Source organism: Equus przewalskii, chromosome 8 (genome assembly GCF_037783145.1).
Source record: "Equus przewalskii isolate Varuska chromosome 8, EquPr2, whole genome shotgun sequence".
Classification (NCBI taxonomy): Eukaryota; Metazoa; Chordata; class Mammalia; order Perissodactyla; family Equidae; genus Equus; species Equus przewalskii.
Genome location: NC_091838.1, coordinates 48,307,959 through 48,324,966, shown reverse-complemented (window position 1 = coordinate 48,324,966; position 17,008 = coordinate 48,307,959). Strand labels below are relative to the sequence as shown.

Genomic DNA, 17,008 nt, shown 5'->3' with positions numbered 1-17,008 from the left:
TTCTTTTGGCGAACAGTAGATCTTGACAGATCTCCCTTCATTACAGGAAAAGTTCTAGAATAGGAAATAGACTAAAGTCTAGAGGAAGAACCTATCTCTGAAAACAATATACTTCAGGAACAAGAAGAGAATTTTAGAAAACTGTTTTGCATCTTTGTTAGGACACAAGAAAATGTGGCCTTTTTGAAGCAGGAACAGAAAATGATAAGGAAAAAAAAACAGATCTAAATGAAACAAAGGCAGAATTAAATAAAGAACCATTGTGGGGGAAATAAAAACACAAGGGCATATGGTGAACGTGATGGAAGCAAAGTTAGTGGTGAGTCGGGGAGCACTTAAAAATTACTGACATTACCAAGGAAGAAACAAGGGCAACTGGGACAGACCGATAAGCAAAGACATCATCGTCCACCGCTTCAGCTACCACGTCACCATATCCACAAAGCTTCGCCTAAACACCATTTGTTCAGTAATATGTTGAGCGCCTACTATGCAACAGGCTTTGTGCTACAGGCCAAGACAAAATGGTAGTCAAATGGACACAGTGCCTGCCATCTTCTGTGGTCCCTTCTGCACCCTTTCACTAATTCTCTAATGGCACATTTAACATCCCATTGTTGACATATCTGCCCCTCAACAGGAATGTGGATCCTCGAGGACAGGATGGTGACTTACTCCTCTCTGTATTCTGAGAATCTAGTACGAAAAATGTTTCCTGAATGAATAATTAAGTGAATGAATGAAATACAACCAGACTTACTAACAGCAGAGTTTCTTCTCCTTGGATTTCTTTGACAATAACAGCTCAGAATCAACTCCTCTAGAACCAGCTGGTGTTGATTTTCTGACCACACCTCCTAAGGCCTCTTCAGAGTCCAAAGTCCACTCTTCTTGCAGACGTGTAATTACCTGGTATTTCCTTTCAACATTTTTATTTCCTTCGTGGACGTTTATTCAAAGACAATTTCTAATAACTTACTTTAATAACCTTCTCCCTAATTTCAAAAGTAATGCAAGCCCATTTGTTTACAGAAAAGCATAAAGAAAAAAAATCAGAACTGTAAAAGGTACTTGCTGGCGTCCAGCCCACTCCATCTTGATCACAGCCACACACGCCTATCTTGAGCACTTGGGATGGTGCTTCACAGAGGGTAGACACTTAATAATAAATATTAGTCAAACGGATAGTCGTGAGCAAGTAATACGGTCTCCCGTGGACTCAGCTGCTCATGGGGCTGAGGGCAGCACTGCCCTGTACTTCACACACCCCTGAGTCACAGCTCCTGGGCGTGCAGGCATGGATCCGTGGCCCCTGGGAGCTAGTGCCTTCTCTCTGCTCCTGGGACCCCAGCACCTCCGGAACCTGCGACTATCATGCATCTTCTGCTGTTGGGGTCCCAGGCCCTTGGGTCTGTGGAGGCCACAAACCATCTCTGAGCTTAAGAGCCCTGGTTTTCTGGAATTCTTCATGCAGTGAGGCTGAACCCTGCAACCTTCAGGAAGGGAGAGAAAATTGCCCCCCTCCTCTTGTCATAAAGGGTGGAAAGCTGGTGGCCTGGTTTTGGTGAACACTTTTTATTCCTTTACTATTTTGGTTGATTTTTATATTTTGGCACCTGCTGTTTTCCATGCAGCAATAGAGGCCTGTGGGGCCGGCTCTCCCACCACCTGTTTACTGTGGCTACACAGGAGGCGCCTGCTCCTCTCCACTGTTAGGATGCAACAGAAGAATAATTAGGAAGGAACCTAAGCTGGAATCCCTGCCCAGAGCAGGCCACAGCCTCCCTGGTCTTCCTATCTCTGCAGTGAATACAGCTGGTCCCCCCTAGTGCACCCGCGGGGGTAGGAGGGAGGGGGCCCCCTCCTAGGAGTTTCTGTGGGGTTGGCTCTCACTCCCACCCCTTGGGAGGACCGGGGTGGGGGCTGGCTGAGGCAGAGAGTGCACCTTCTGACTCAGCTGTCAGAGGACTGCAAGTGCTCAGCAGACCTCCCACCACAGGGAGGGACTTGTGGGATGGCGGGGGTAGCTGTCTCTGGGCCTCCCATTCCCAGTCCCCAAACACAGCTGTCCCCCTTTAATTGGCCCCTGGTATTGGGCCTCTGGGTGATATTTCACTAGCTCATAGGTTGCACAGCCAGGAGAAGGTAGAAAGCCACTGATTACCCAGAAAGGGCCTCGTGAGGTGACAGCACCTAGATGTGGTCTTCCCCTCCTCGGCTCTGCCATTCCCAGAACTCTACTTTGTCAGGACACCCAGAACAGTCAGTGCTGAGGCTCTGGATTGACTGAACCAAATTTACAGGGGAGCGATGCATTAATCAGAATGCCAGTGTATCTGTCACAACTGAGGGCTCTCCTTTTCAGAGACCAGGACCCTAGTGCCCAGCGTTGGGAGCCACCCTTGCCAATTCTTCCCAGTATCAAGGCAGCCAAGTGGACACATTAGTCATCAGAAGGTTGATGGGTGAAACTAGAGGCAAAGGCAAGGCAGGTGGACTCAGTCAATGATGTTTTATCCAGGCCACAGGGGCGCTGAGGGTTTGCGTCCTTGACAACAGACTCTTCTCTCCAGCCTAGAACAGCGCATTTGCCGATTCCAGGGCCTCTCTTCCTCTCCTGGATGGTGCCAACTAGAAGCCACCTGGAGCAGACAATGTTTTTGCTATTCCACGGCCAAGTCCCACTTCCTTCCCAAAGGAACCCCGACTTTGTCCTGGCACCACCCTCCTCCGCCTAGGTACAGGCTTCGGGGAGGAGAGTCCCATCCACAGCCCTGGAGGTGAATCTTCACTGCTCTCAACAGTAGCTCTTATCTTGTCTGACCCAACACCCTCTTTTTAAAACAAGTATTTTTATAATTTCCCCTTTACGAACTGAAAGGCAATTTTATAGGTAATCTATCCGTACACACAATTTCAAAAAATTCAATAACCATATTACAAAGTGTTATAGACTGAATGTTTGTGTCCCCGCCAATTTCATATTTTGAAATCCTAACCCCACAAACTGACGGTATCAGGAGGTGGGGCCTTTGGGAGGTGATTAGGTCATGAGGGTGGAGCCCTCATGAATGGACTAGTGCCCTTATTCTTTTTTTTTTTTTTTTGAGGAAGATTAGCCCTGAGCTAACATCCACCACCAATCCTCTTCTTTTTGCTGAGGAAGAGTGGCCCTGAGCTAACATCCATGCCCATCTTCGTCTGTTTTATATGTGGGACACCTGCCACAGCATGGTTTGCCAAGCGGTGCGTAGGTCCATGCTCAGGATCTGAACCGGCAAACCCCGGACCGCCAAAGTGGAGCATGGGAACTTAACCACTATGCCACTGGGCCAGCCCTAGCTAATGCCCTTTTGAAAGAGACCCTAGAGAGTTCTCTCCCCATCCCTGCCATGTGAGGATATAAAGAGAAAGTGGCCGTCTGTCCTCATCAGAACCTGATCATGCTGACACCCTGATCTTGGACTTCCAGCCTTCAGAACTGTGAGAAATAAACTTTTCTAGTTGATAAGCCACCCAACCTATGGTGTTTAGCTATAGCTGCCTGAACTAAGTAAGACACAAAGTAAAATTAAAAGGAAAATAATTTACAATGAAATAGCACGCATTTCAACATGCACATGCTCAGCAGGACTGCACTAGAATAAATGACAAAGTTGCAGGCGCTCGTGTCCATACCCAGCATCACCTTGAATGTGGCAGCTACCAGTGCAGGCCCACACAGGTTTCTTGCAATGGAGATTCAAATTCCATGAGTGGTGTTGACATTGCTGATGTGATTTTCCAGAATGGTGAACAACTCTTGGAAAAGTTCTAAACAAAACAGAGCACAGTGTTCCCTTGATGTGCTCAGTAGTTGCTTTCCTGGAAAATGTATTTTTAAAATGCTCTGGGTTTGTAGATAAAAGAGAGTTAGGTTTTAGCTCAAGTAATTTTAAACAGTTTCTTCACCTGTGCAAATGTTCAGTGGGGTGTTCAAAAATCATGCAGCTCACAAGAATGGGACTGTCACATGCATTGCAGGCTGTCCACCATCTCCAGCCGTTACATCTCTACCCAGTAATGGTCATAGCGGTCCTTGAGTCATTGTGACAATCGAGAATACTCCACTCCACATCATTCCGTATTGAGAACCATAGTTCCCAGCCAATGCTGATGCTCCCATCCCCCTTCCTGTGATGAAACACAAGGGGAATTCTACTGGAGGCCTTTTGCACAAGGTGTTTCTACCTGATAAAAAGAGACACTGGTGCATAAACATTACCTTTCTCTGCCCGTGGTTGTTATATGAGGATATGACGTCTGGGAGACTGCAACATTCTTGCTCTCTTCAGGAGAGCCAGCCTGAGGAAGAGGCCAGGACATGGAGCAGGGAAGAGCAGAAAGGTGGAAAGAGGCGGGTACCTGATGACTTAAAATGAGCCACTGAACCAGCCAGTCCGGGAACAGCCCCTGTCCCTTCCTCTTGATATGTTAAATAATCGTGCAAGCTGGTGGGGTTGGGGTTTTCTGTTATTTCAGCCAAAAGCTTCTTCCTCATAAAAGCATTCATATTCTGGCTGTTTGAAGACCCCCTTTCTGAGCTTCAGGCAGGGAACTGGCCTCCTCTCTTGGTTCTACCTTGAGGTGAGATGGTTAAGGAAGTTTCTTGGTTCACATTCCAGTTCTGCGCTTACAGGCTGTGTAAATTTTGGCAAGTCACTTTATCTTTTGATGTCTCATTTGCTCATCTGTAAAATGGAGACAGTAATAGTTTTCTACCTCTGAGGATGTTGTAAAGATTAAATTAAATGAGATCATATAAGTAAAGCACTTCAAACTCCCCAGCACATCCCTGATGCTCAATAGATGTTAGCTATGGTTACAGTCTTTGTTTTTTGGTTAGATTTCTTTTGGCCGCAAATGACAGAAATTCAATTCAATCTTAATTAAGCAAAAAAAGGAAAGTTATTGACACTGAGGGCACCCAGATGGGTTACAGAATTAGGAAGAGCTGCTGGAACCAAGGCCTCGGGGCCCTGATGTGGTGTCGCTAGACAAGCAGTTCACATCCTTGGCTGCCCGTAAGAATCCTCCAGGGGGCTTTGAAAGTCCCAAGGCCCAGGCTGCAACTCAGACCAATCAAATAAAAATTACTGGGGCTGGACCCAGACGTCAGTTGTTTTTAAAGCTCCCCAGTGACTCCAACGTGCAGCCAAGGCTGAGAACCACTGCCATAGACCTCTCTTCATTGGTCTCTTGACTTTTCTTCTCTCTGCTTGGTTTCATTCTACAGAAAGCTATTCCTGCCACAGCTTCAGATGTCCAACAATATCAACAGAAAAGATAAAAATATCACAAAACTTCTTCCTCCCAGCATCCAAATTTCAGTGGATTTTCTCTGCTTGAGCCTCACGCATCCTTCTTATTCCTATCCTTGATGCTGAGGGCTGGGGCCAGGAATCTTGATTGACAACTCCCCAGAAACACCTGGAAGAAGACAGAGCAATTTCCTCAAAGATCTAAGAGGATTGAACAAAAATCTGTATACATCATCTAATTAAATAAAACTAATTACACTTTATCTTGGTTGATGTAATTTATTGTCAGCATGAATTGCTTCAGCCATTTTTCCGCAACCCATAAGATTTGAGCTTGATGGTGTCTTGTCTTCACTTCTGAACTGCTGCAAGAGACGAGGTTATGGCTTCGCTGGGACAATGCCTCGGTCTGTCTCTGGGCTGTGTGGACGGAACTGCACGTTCTGGATCCTCTGGAGATGCGTGTTCGCTGACTTCTTGTCACGCCCACAGATGACTGGTCTCGTATGTTACCTTCTTGATTTCTCTCTATTTCACTCCAGGATAATCTTCCAACAATGCTGTCACCCTTAGGAACTGAACTAAATATTTCAATTCAAACTGAAATCCACATTTCTATTTCCTTGACCTTTTGACCTCCGTCATCTCTGTTACTTATCTTCAGGTTGGAGGAGCTTTTGCAGGAATGCATTTTTTTTTTTAACCAAAAGATGATTGGAATTACACATGGAATCTTCAATTGTGCTTGTTCCGAATAGCACTTATCAAATTCCCTTTTAAAACTGGATATTATTGAGAACACTAAAACACACTCTCAACCTTCCAGAAAGTGAGGAATTTTTTAATCAGTTTGGATGAAGTGTATTTGAAGAGACAACTCACAGTAAATACCTGTGCATAATTAACATAATTAACTGCATAATCAACAGCTCCTCCCGTGCATGTCTGCATCCCCAAGGATCTCCTTCTCTGTGGTCTATTTCTGTGGCCTCGTCATTGCACATTTTCTGAACTCGGCTTACTTTAGGTTTCACAAGGTTCTGGTTACACTTGGAGCAGTTAATTTTGATCTCTGTGTTTCCCAACTAGCTAAAGTCATTGCTGCAACATGACAGATGAATGATGGGGGAAATGGTTGAAGGGTGGCTGCTGGGGGAGGGATGGACAGAAGGCCTTTGCCATTGTGCGTGCTGCCCTGGGGGCTTTTTTTTTTCTCCTCAGGAAGATTTTGCCCTGAGCTAACATCTATTGCAAATCCTCCTCTTTTTTTGCTTGAGGAAGATTAGCCCTGAGCTAACATCTGTGCCAGTCTTCCTCTACTTTATATGTGGGATGCCTCCACAGTGTGGCTGATGAGTGCATTAGGTCCACACCCGGGATCCAAACCCACGAACCACCGCCCAAGTGAAGCACGTGGAACTTGAACCACTCTGCCATGGGCCGGCCCCTTTGGGCTTTCATTGGAAAGGAAATCTTGATCTTTTGGTTACTAAATAGATACCTTACAGGCCTCTTCCTGTTTTGCTCACACTTTCATAGTTTCAGATAAAGTGAAAAGGGCCCCCAAAGGGGCTTTGCTCCACCGCTAGATGGAGGAACATCTTCACTCGTGCAGCCCCGGATACCGTGCCCAGGGCACAGGAAAAGGATGCTGCCACCCCCCAGTGTCCCTCCCACCCCCTGCCATCCCCCCACCCAGGCTGGGCAGGAAGCCACCTGCCGCAGCAACGGTCACTGCTGGGGTCACACTCATCTTGTGCTTTACGTTTTGAGATCTGATTCCTGCGTGAAGCCACAGCATCCTCTTTGGTGTTCTTTGAAAGTTCTATGTTTTTCCAGCTGTTTGACAAACCTTTGTTGGCCAGAGCAGCGTTGCACATAGCTTTCCAAAATTACCGAGGCCATCGACATTCTTTCCACCCACAGTATCCGCACTGACCCCTTCACCATTTGTTAATGCAAATCCTTCCCACTTCTTACCAGTTTGTCTCACTTCCGCAAATCAAAAAAGCCATGTGCGTCACTCCCAGCCCCTGAGTAGCACTAGAAAGGGGTCACCGAGCACAGCCAGGATTAGTTTCCTCTTCTTGAATTTCATATAAATAGGCTCACACGGTATGTCTTTTTTGTGTGTGGCTTCTTTTGGTCAACACATCATCTGTGAGATTCATCCACTGTATGAATAGACCACAATTTGTCCATTCCCTTGTTGATAGATATTTGGGTTATTTCCAGTTTCTGACTATTGTGAATAAGGCTGCTATGAACACTCTTGTACAAGGTGTTTTCTGGATACATGTACTCATTTCTCTTGCGTATATACCTCGGAGCAGAATTGCTGGTCCTTGTAAGTGTATGCTTAGCTTTATTAGAAACCGCCAGCTTTCCAAAGCGGTTGTTTTAATATGTAAATGAAAATTGGAAATATAATCACAACAACCTTAAGTGTTCATCATTCAGTTCACAATTGCTTATTGAGCACCTAATGTGTGCCAAGCACTGTTCTAGGTGCTGGGATATAATAATGAGTAGACAGAAAATGTCCCTGTCATTGAGACACGTTCTCATAGGGGTGACAGGCAATAAAGCCTAAATGGGCAAAGAAGGTAATTTCAGGTGCTGATGTGTGCTATGAAAAAGAGTATTGTGATGGAGCGCTGGGAAGGACCTGCTGCTGTGGTCGGGGAAGGGCCCTTAGAGAAGCTGAATCTGAGTCAACACCTGAACGATGAGGAGGGCGTGGCTATGCAGAACTTGGGGAAGAGTGCTATAAGCAGGGGAACAGCAAGTACAACTGCCCTGGGACAGAGAAAAAAAGTCCTTGAGGGTGGCACACAGTCATTCATTCATTCAACAAATAAATATATATTGAGCTTCTGCTATGTGTCAGCACTGTTCTAGGGTCCGGGGGTCCAGCAGTGAACAAAATAGACAAGTAGCCTGCTGTCCTAGAACAAGAAGGAAAGAGCAGGTGGGAGCGTTTGGAGGATGAAGCAGAGGTCAGGTTAAGTCAGACCATGCAGATCATGGAAAGGAGTTTGGATTTTTCCCTAGGGCAGTGGGAAGTCACAGAAGGGTTTTAAGCAGAGATGTGAAAATGGTCTTACTTATGGGTATGGAGCAAGGGTGGAGTAAGGAACACTCATTAGAAGGCCGTGTAGTGATCCAAGCCAGACTCTGGGCTAGGACTACAGCTGCGGCCGTGGAAACCGTGAAAATGACCAGCATGCAGGATATTGGAGGTTGAGCCAATGGGACTCAATGAAAGATTGGTTATGGGGTGAGCAAAAAGAGGAATAGAGTTCAGACTCTAGGTTCTTAGCCTGAGCAACTGGGTGGACGGTGGACCATGCACTGAGATCAGGAGTACTGGGGGAGGAAAAACAAGAGTTCATTTTGCTAAATTTGAGATGCAAATAAACGTTGAAGTGGCGAAGCTCAAGAAGCAGGAGTTCAGAGGAGAGAGCCAGCCTGGAGATTTGACTTTGAGAATCATCAGCATGTAGATGACTTTTAAAGCTGCAAGGCTGAATGGGATCATCTAGGAGGAAAGCATAGGCCAAGAAGGGGGCCGGGGAAGAGTCTTGGAATATACTGAGAAGGTTAGGCTCCATTTTACAGATGAGGAGACTGAGCGAAGCTAAGGTAATTGCCCAAGGTCCTATGGCAGGACAAAGTTGGTCTTATTTCAGGGTCTGCATACTTACCCACTTCACTTTAATGCCTAAGGTTTCTCAGCTCTGCCGCTTAGACGCCAGGTGACCTCAAGTGAATTACTTACCCTTTTGAGCCTCAGCTTCCTTGTCTGTAAAGTAGGGATCACAATAATTATACATAGCACATAGGGCAGTGTGAGTATAAAATAAACTAATATAACTCAAGTGCTTAGAACAATGCTTGGCATACAGTGGTGTTAGCTAATACTTATGTAAGCCACAGGCTAAGAAAGTGCAGGCCTCAGAGGTGAGAGGAGAGAAGTTCCAAATCTGAGTAGCCACAGCCAGGGAGACGTCAACCTGGATCTGAGGAGGGTAGTTGGGCCTCAGGCAGGAACTCTTTATATGTGTTCCAACAATTGGTCCCAGGGCGTGGAGGAACCTTGAACCTCTCCCTCCTGCAAGTGAGATATGGCACTTTGAGATCAGGCCAGGAACTGGGTGAAGGCAGGGCTGCAGGCAGAGGTCACAGTGGCTTATGCTAGGAGCAAAACCAAGCAAGGCATGGCCTTAGCCCCAGACATGTATGCCCTGCTTAATGCCTTCTATTCTGCTCTTGCTGGCATCTGTTGTTTAATCATGTGTGGTATAGTAAGAAATGTATTTGGTCTTTGTCCCCAGTTCCTGGCACAAAGATCTTAAAACCCTTGGAATTTCCTGAGTGACAGCCTATCTTTTGTCATTCAAAATGAGCTCCTTTTGAGTACATCTGAGTTTTTGCTAATGAGGTGACTTAGCCTGGGTCCGCTAGCTAGCCTCAAGATGGAGCTGATCACCAGAAAGACCAAGTGAATAGAATGTTGGAACTTTCAGCCCCACCCGCTGACCTCTGGGAAGGAAAAGGGGAGTGTTGGTGGTTGCAGATTAAGCTCTACAAAAACTCTTGAGCAACAAGATTTGATGACTTCTAGGTTGCTGAACAAACCTGTGTGCTAGGAGGGTGGCGCACACCGGTGCCATGGGGACAGAAGCTCTTGCGCTCCAGACCCGTCCAGACCTCACCCTATGTACCTCTTATCTATCTGGTCATCTGTATCCTTTATAATATCCTTTCTAATAAACTGGTAAATGTTTCTCTGAGTTCTGTGAGCCTCTCTAGCGAATTACTCAAACCTGAGGAAGGCATTGTAGGAACTCCTGATTTACAGCCAGTCAGTCAGATGCACAAGTGACAACCTGGACTTGCAATTGGCAACTGAAGTTGGGGCAGTCGTGTGAGACTAAACCTTAACCTGTGGGATCTGATGCTATCTCCAGGTAGATAGTGTCAGAGCTAAGTTGAATTGTAGGACACCCAGTCAGCGTCCCCTGGGAACTGGAGAACTGCTTGGTAGGGTTGGAAAATGCACATCTGACCATGACTCAGGAGTCCTCCAATTAGCACCTATGCTATAAAAGCTGAATCTGAAGGCAAGAGAAGAGAAAGACCTAGTGAATGTTAAATGTATTTTATGTACATGGGGCAAACACCTATGTGTTTGTGAGCACAGTGTCCCTTGCCCCCTACTTTTGTAATGGCATCCCCTCCCTTCCTTGGAGTTACTGCCCTGTCCCCCACCCAGTGTCATTTGCAGACCCCATCCCTCTCTCCTCAGTGGTTGCCCAAATGGTGGATGCATGATCCCAGCTGCACCAAGCAGGAATTTTCCCTTTGATTTCACAGATATTGGGAGAACAACCTTTCTGTCTTCAGGGGTTGCTAAGCTGTGATGACATAAGAATGGAACTGTCTGCATCCACACCTCCCTTTATCCACCAGCCATAGGAGAGAACAAAGCCAATAGAGAGATACAAAGAGCTCTAGTGGCTTGTCTGAGCGCACTGGCCCTGCCCTTCTCGGTGATGGGAGTCAATACATTCCCTCTGTTTGCTTAAGCTAGTCGGAGTCCCTCACAACCGTAAAGGACTAGTTGATTCATGTTAGGTTCAACTAGTGCTAATTTTTACAGCCTTAGCTGAGACTCTCCTGAAAGTAATTCAGTGTTGTCATTTAGTTCATGAATGATGAAGTTAGCAAGTTAAAAGTTCCAGCCCAAGGTCTCATGGCATTAAACCGACTGACCACCAGAGCATTATGTGGTTTATTTTTACTTTATCATCAGCCCTGTAGACCTACCCATCTGCCCACATGAACCCTGAAGTCCTTAGGGGATCCTCATAAGAAAGGAGCCCCCTGCTCATGTGGTCAGAGTTTTGGGGGACAAGGGGACAGCAAATGGGCAATACTTTGGGGACCTAAGACATCTCTAGACAAGGAGACTGGGGCAAAGAAGTCAAGTGACTCTGGATTGAAATCGCACTGGATGAAGTTAAAGTGACCCTTTGGACTTGAGTTTCTACGATTCTGGCCCCATAAAAGGATCCAGTTGAATCATGAGTTCCTGAGAGGCTTAGCAGATTTCTAGAATCTCATGGATTCCAATATTGCTAAAGAGAGTAAATTCCTGGGTGGTATTAGCTTCATTCACATGTATATGTGTGTGTGCACATGTGTACATATGTAGGTATGTGTGTGTGTGAATACACACACACACACACAGGTTCCAGCCTCACACATTTCTCCAAAAAGAAGATTTAGAAAGATGGTGAAAAAATCAGTATTCCTTAAAACCTCCTTGGGAATCATCTCTGGACTTGGCCTCCTTTCCTCCTTTTCATCTCAAAACTCGAAATTCTTTTGACAGCCCCAGTAGGTGAAAGCCATTCGAGAACAGTCTTGTATTGTCTTGCCTTCCTTTTGAAAGCAAGGTGGGAAGGTGATTTGAGGAGTTGGGGGGGAGTCCATTTTCCCTGCACCTCAAATCCGGCAGGCCCAGGTTTGAAAAGCTCCAGAAGATGTAGCATTTGAAAATATAGCCAGGAGAGAGCAGACCCAGGAGGCCCAGAACTAGAAGCAAATGTGGGTTTTCAGTGTTATTCTTGTCTTCGCTAGGCCAATCACTCCTCCTCGTTGTTCCTGCTGCCTGGAGCAGATATTCTTTAAAGGTAACTCTCTCCTTGCTGAAACGGAGCTTGTGTCTGCCTATGGAATTCCTGGAGGAAGTGGGGAACTGGGAGAGAGGACCAGGTTTCTGTCTAGTCACCTCACTGCCAGAGCAGGCTCAGGTGGTGTGAGTGTGTGCTGCGTGGGTGGGTGTGCCCCTTTCTCCCTCTCTGTTTTGCTGGTGGCACCGTCAGCATCTTAGAAGATGGTAATGAGATTCTCGCAGAGAGCTACAAAATCATCTGTGGCAGATGGGAGAAGGTTAGGTTTTGATTTCTCTTGCTCCTCTGTTGTTTTTCTCTAAAAATGTGCTAACCAATGTGCTGCTTTCTTGGGCTTTATTTCGAGAGAACCACAAATTAATTTTTTAAATCCTTTTCATGCAACCTTCCCCTAATCATAAACTCAGTGAGCAATATCTTTTTAGAAAAAGCAGATCATTATCCAGTTTCTTCCTTATGCCCCTCCCCTGCAGTCTGTTATTTTTTTACCAAAAGAAATCTTTTAAATTGTCTCTGAACCTACAGAGATAATAGACGCCAATGGTAGGGATGCCCCTGACAATGTGTAATTTCATTTTCTGATTGGCTGGGGCAAGCTTAGATTATCATGTTTGGTTAATTGGTACTCCCTCTATAGACAGGTGTACAAGCAAAAAATATTACAGGAAGCAACAAGGAGAATAGTTACCATTTACTGAATACCTTCAACACTCTAGGCACATGCTAAGCAATGTACGGACATCATTTGATTTAATCCTCACATATAGCAGGTACTATCATTATCCCCATTTTACAGATGAGGAGACTGAGACTTGGAGAAGGAAATTTGTCCAAGCTCAGACAGCCAGGAAGTGGCAGATCTAGAATTCAAAGGCAGGGACTCCCACTCCAAAGCCAGTGCTTTGACAGGGTACATTCTTCCGTTTTCCTGGATGAATTTCAGCCGCATTAGTGCTGGCAGTCTCTAGGATTCAGGGCCACATTAACTGATTTCAAACCCTTATTTGGGAACCAGGTACTGAAAGGCTCATTTGTAGTGAGAAAGTCAGACACCAGTTACAGAGGAGGTGGCTTGATCTCAAAGATGGAAGACAGACCCACCATTTTGCAAATGAAGAAATTAGGGTCCAGAGAGTATGCTGTTTCAGTTAGTTATTGCTATGTAACAAACCACCCTAAAATCGAATGGCTTAAACCACAAAACCATTTTATTGCTCCTGACTCTGTGGGCCAGAACTGCAGGCAGAGCTCAGCAGTCGTTTCTCAGGACTGTTTCATGTGGTGCTGGCCAGGCTAGATGGCTAGGGCCTGTCTCACACACTTGGGGCCTCAAGGTTGGCTACTGGCTCTCTGCCCAGCGGGACAGACTGGACTTTACGTGGTGGGTCAGGGGCAAGAAAGCAAAAGGCCGGGGCCCAGAACTGGAAGAGCAATCTTTCTATCTCCTTCCACTGGTCAAAGTCAGTCCCAAGGCCAGGCTAGATTCAAGGGGAGGGGAATAGATTCCACATTTCAAGGAGAGGAGCAGCATGTGCAAATAGAGACAGGCTGTGCATGGCCATCTTTGCAGACAGCACCACACACGATGACTTGTCAGTAGCAGATATCCAAGTGTTCCACCAATATTAGAGAAAATGGCACTGTGGCAGCTTTCCTGGAAGGGAAAAGACTCCCTTTAAAAACTATGCTCCATTTTGACTCTTTTGGCCCTAACAGGTCAATGTGGAGGGTATCTTAGAGGGGATCGGGGCTGGTTTCACTCATCTAATCCTGTGGATGATGAGGTTCTTGGGTGACCAGCTGAGTCCAGTGCCCACATCACACACTGTGAGGAGGGGTGGCACCTCCCTTAATGTGGGCAGTCTGCACATTCTCTTTGCCAAGAGAGAACTCTGGGCAAGGGCAAGAAGACGGGGGGTGTTGGTTCCACTGAGGTCACAGAGGGGAGGTGCCCAAGGATGTTGCAGAAGCTGCCACGTTGAGTAGGGAAGAGAAAACTAGCTCCATCAGCCCAAATGATCAGCCCAATGATCTAACAAAAAATGATCTAACATGGCCAGCCGGTGCACAGCGTTTAAGTGTGCACTTTCCGCTTCGGCGGCCTGGGGTTCGCCAATTTGGATCCTGGGTGTGGACATGGCACCGCTTGGCAAGCTGTGCTGTGGTAGGCATCCCACATATAAAGTAGAGGAAGATGGGCACAGATGTTAGCTCAGGGCCAGGCTTCCTCAGGAAAAAAAAAAAAAAAGAATATGCAACTATGTACCAAGGAGCTTTGAGGAGAAAAAGGAAATAAATAAAATCTTTAAAATAAATAAATAAATAAATAAAATTTAAAAATGATCTAACAAAAAAGAGATGGATGGCCTAGCCAAGAAGAAGTTAGTGAGAAAATAAAGGAATCTTAGGCCTTAATTAGCAGGGCATTTACAATCATTTTATAAAGCTCATCCACCCACCTGAGCAAGGAGCAAACACAAAAGCAACGCCAAAAGTAGGAAATACCTGGGAAGCAAAAATAAAGTGAATTCTGCCCAAATGAAAAATAATTCAGGGGCCGGCCCCGTGGCAGAGTGGCTAAGTTCCCACGTTCCGCTTTAGCTGCCCAGTGTTCACCGGTTCAGATCCTGGATGCGGACATGGGACTGCTTGGAAAGCCATGCTGTGGTAGGCGTCCCACATATAAAGTAGAGGAAGATCAGCAGGGATGTTAGCTCAGGGCTAGTCTTCCTCAAAAAGAAAAACAGAAAGAAAAGAAAAATAATTCAAACTCAGCAACTGTTAGAGCCAGAGGGAGCCTAAGAGATCAAATTTAGTCCAAACCCCACTATACAAATGAAAAAACTGAGGCCCACGATAAAACAGAGAAGTGAGGCGCCTGCCCCAGGTCCCACATCTCAGTTATTCTTGCATCAATAATGAGCACTTAGCACGCACTGATTAGGTGTCAGGCATTTTGGCAGGTGATGAGAACTCAAGGTGCAGGACACAGCCTTTACCTTCACAAAGCTGACTGTCCAGGGGAGGAGAAGGCCATGAAACCAACGGTTACAAGACAATGTGGGGAACACCAAGCTAGCAGTGTTCACAGCGGACAGCGGGAGCCCAGAGCAGGGCGGCCCAAGGATCAGAGTTCCCTGTCTTAGCTTCTGGTCCCTTGCTATCAGAGTCCATGGGCTCTGCATAGAAGAAAGCTTGTTTGAAAAAATCCTGCCTACTGAGCTGCCCCTTGGAGCGACATTGGAACCCTATGGCTTAAAAGAAAGTGCAGTCTTACAATCTTATGTGCATCCAGAAGAGAAAATCCCCAACGGGCCTTGCATTTGAGCAGATCCTGACAGAGCATTCACTCCTCTCAAGACATGCATGACCTCATTGCACATGGTCCCCACCAATGGTCCCAAGGGAGGCCGTGAGGCAGAGCCTCGGACTTCCAAACCATTCACAGGGCCACCAAATGAGACATTCTGTCTGGAGTCTCAGGAGAGCCCACCCACGCCACCACCAGCATGCACAGTGGGCCCTCTACCAAGTCATAACATTGGTTAAAAACAGTGTTCAGATCCACCAGGAACCCAAGAGGCACTTTTCTACCTGCGTGATGGAGAGAGAGCACAGACGTGGGTGTTACTTTACTCTCTGCGCCTCAGGTTGCACCTCTGTCCAATGAGAAGAATAATAGTAGCAAACACTCATGGCGGGTTTGCTGTGTGTCAACCACTGATCCGAGGGCTTCATAGGTTTGCCTTGCTTAGTTCTCACAACAATCCTGCGAGTTAGTGATTATAACTCCATTTTACAGATGAAGAATCTGAGGTTGAGAGCTTAAGTCACACAGTTAGCAAGCGGGAAGGACAAGATTCAGCCCAAGGCGTCCTCTGGGCAAAGCCTGCACACTTAACTCTGCCTCAGGATTTCTGAGGGGAAATAAGACAGAGAAGTGAAGCTCCCCACGTGCAGGCAGTCCTCCCTCCTGCTTCCAGCCCCTTCCTGTACCTCTGGCTCCAGGGATGCTGACTCTCCGCGGCCCCTGCTCTCCAGCCTTCTGGGACTCTCACCATCCGCTCAGGTCACTCTTCCTGCCACCCTCAGTGTCTGCCTCCAGCAGACAGTCCCTTCCCCCAGGGACTCAGGCCTCCCAAGGGCCCACTACCCTCCTCAGGGCTCATGCTGACTCTCCTTGCCCCCCACCCCCTCCCTCCAACCCCGCCCCCTCTCCTTTCTGACCCCCCTGGGAGACAGGGGAGTGTTTTGGCTTCCAGCCCAGTCCTCCCATTAGGGAGCAGAGCGGGGAAGAGGGAATCTGGGAGACTTCTTCCTCTGCTTCTGTCATTCCTCGGCCTATACAGCCATGAGGGCGAATGGTGAGCTTAGCCATCCTAATATAGCTGATCGTCACTGAGCACCAGGTGCCTTCCAAAGATCATCTTATGTCATCCTCACCAGAAACTTGCGAGGTAAGTATCAGGTAAGTATCAGGCCTCCATTTTACACACAAAGAACCAGGGTCTAATTTCACCAAGCTAGGAAGTGGCAAAGGTGGGATTCAAACCCTGTCCATCTGCTCCAAGGCCCATGTCTTCTCTTGTACAACACAAGAGACAAGGTAGAGGGGCAAGGAGCCTTTAGCGTCTTGCAGCTCCAGATGTAGCTCTCAGACCAGCAGCCTCAGCATCACCTGGGAGCTTGTTAGAACTGCCCCTCCCCAGACCTACTGAATGGGAAGCTGCATTTTAACAAGAACCCAGGTGATTTCAGTGCCTACAAACGTTTGAGAAGCCCAGGTCTGGGTCCGTGGTCCCCAGCCCTGGCTGAACCTTGAAATCACCTGGGGAACTTTTCAAACTGCGGCTGCCCGGCTTCCACGTGGTTCTGATTTCATTGGTCTGGGTGCAGTCTGAGCATCAGGGTTTTTAAAAGCTCCCCAGATGATTCTAACGGGTAGCAACCTTCGAGAACCACTGGCAGGAGAAAGCTGAAGGCTGTAGAGGATGGATGCCACTAGCG

General features: G+C 46.9%; 1 protein-coding gene and 1 long non-coding RNA gene across 2 annotated transcripts in view; one reads left to right on the top strand and one right to left on the bottom strand.

Annotated features, from left to right (window-relative positions):
- Positions 1-5,563, top strand: part of ZNF706 (zinc finger protein 706) — a 56,908-nt gene extending 51,345 nt beyond the window's left edge. The window contains exon 4 of the mRNA XM_070631905.1: positions 5,276-5,563. The gene's annotated coding sequence lies outside the window, so the exon portion shown is untranslated. The remainder of the gene's footprint in view (positions 1-5,275) is intronic.
- LOC139085260 (uncharacterized) lies at positions 3,572-4,077 on the bottom strand. Its single transcript, XR_011543477.1, has 2 exons — positions 3,952-4,077; positions 3,572-3,813 (listed from the first exon to the last, which is right to left on the bottom strand). It is a non-coding gene; the product is annotated as an uncharacterized lncRNA (long non-coding RNA).
- Positions 5,564-17,008: the final 11,445 nt, after the last annotated feature.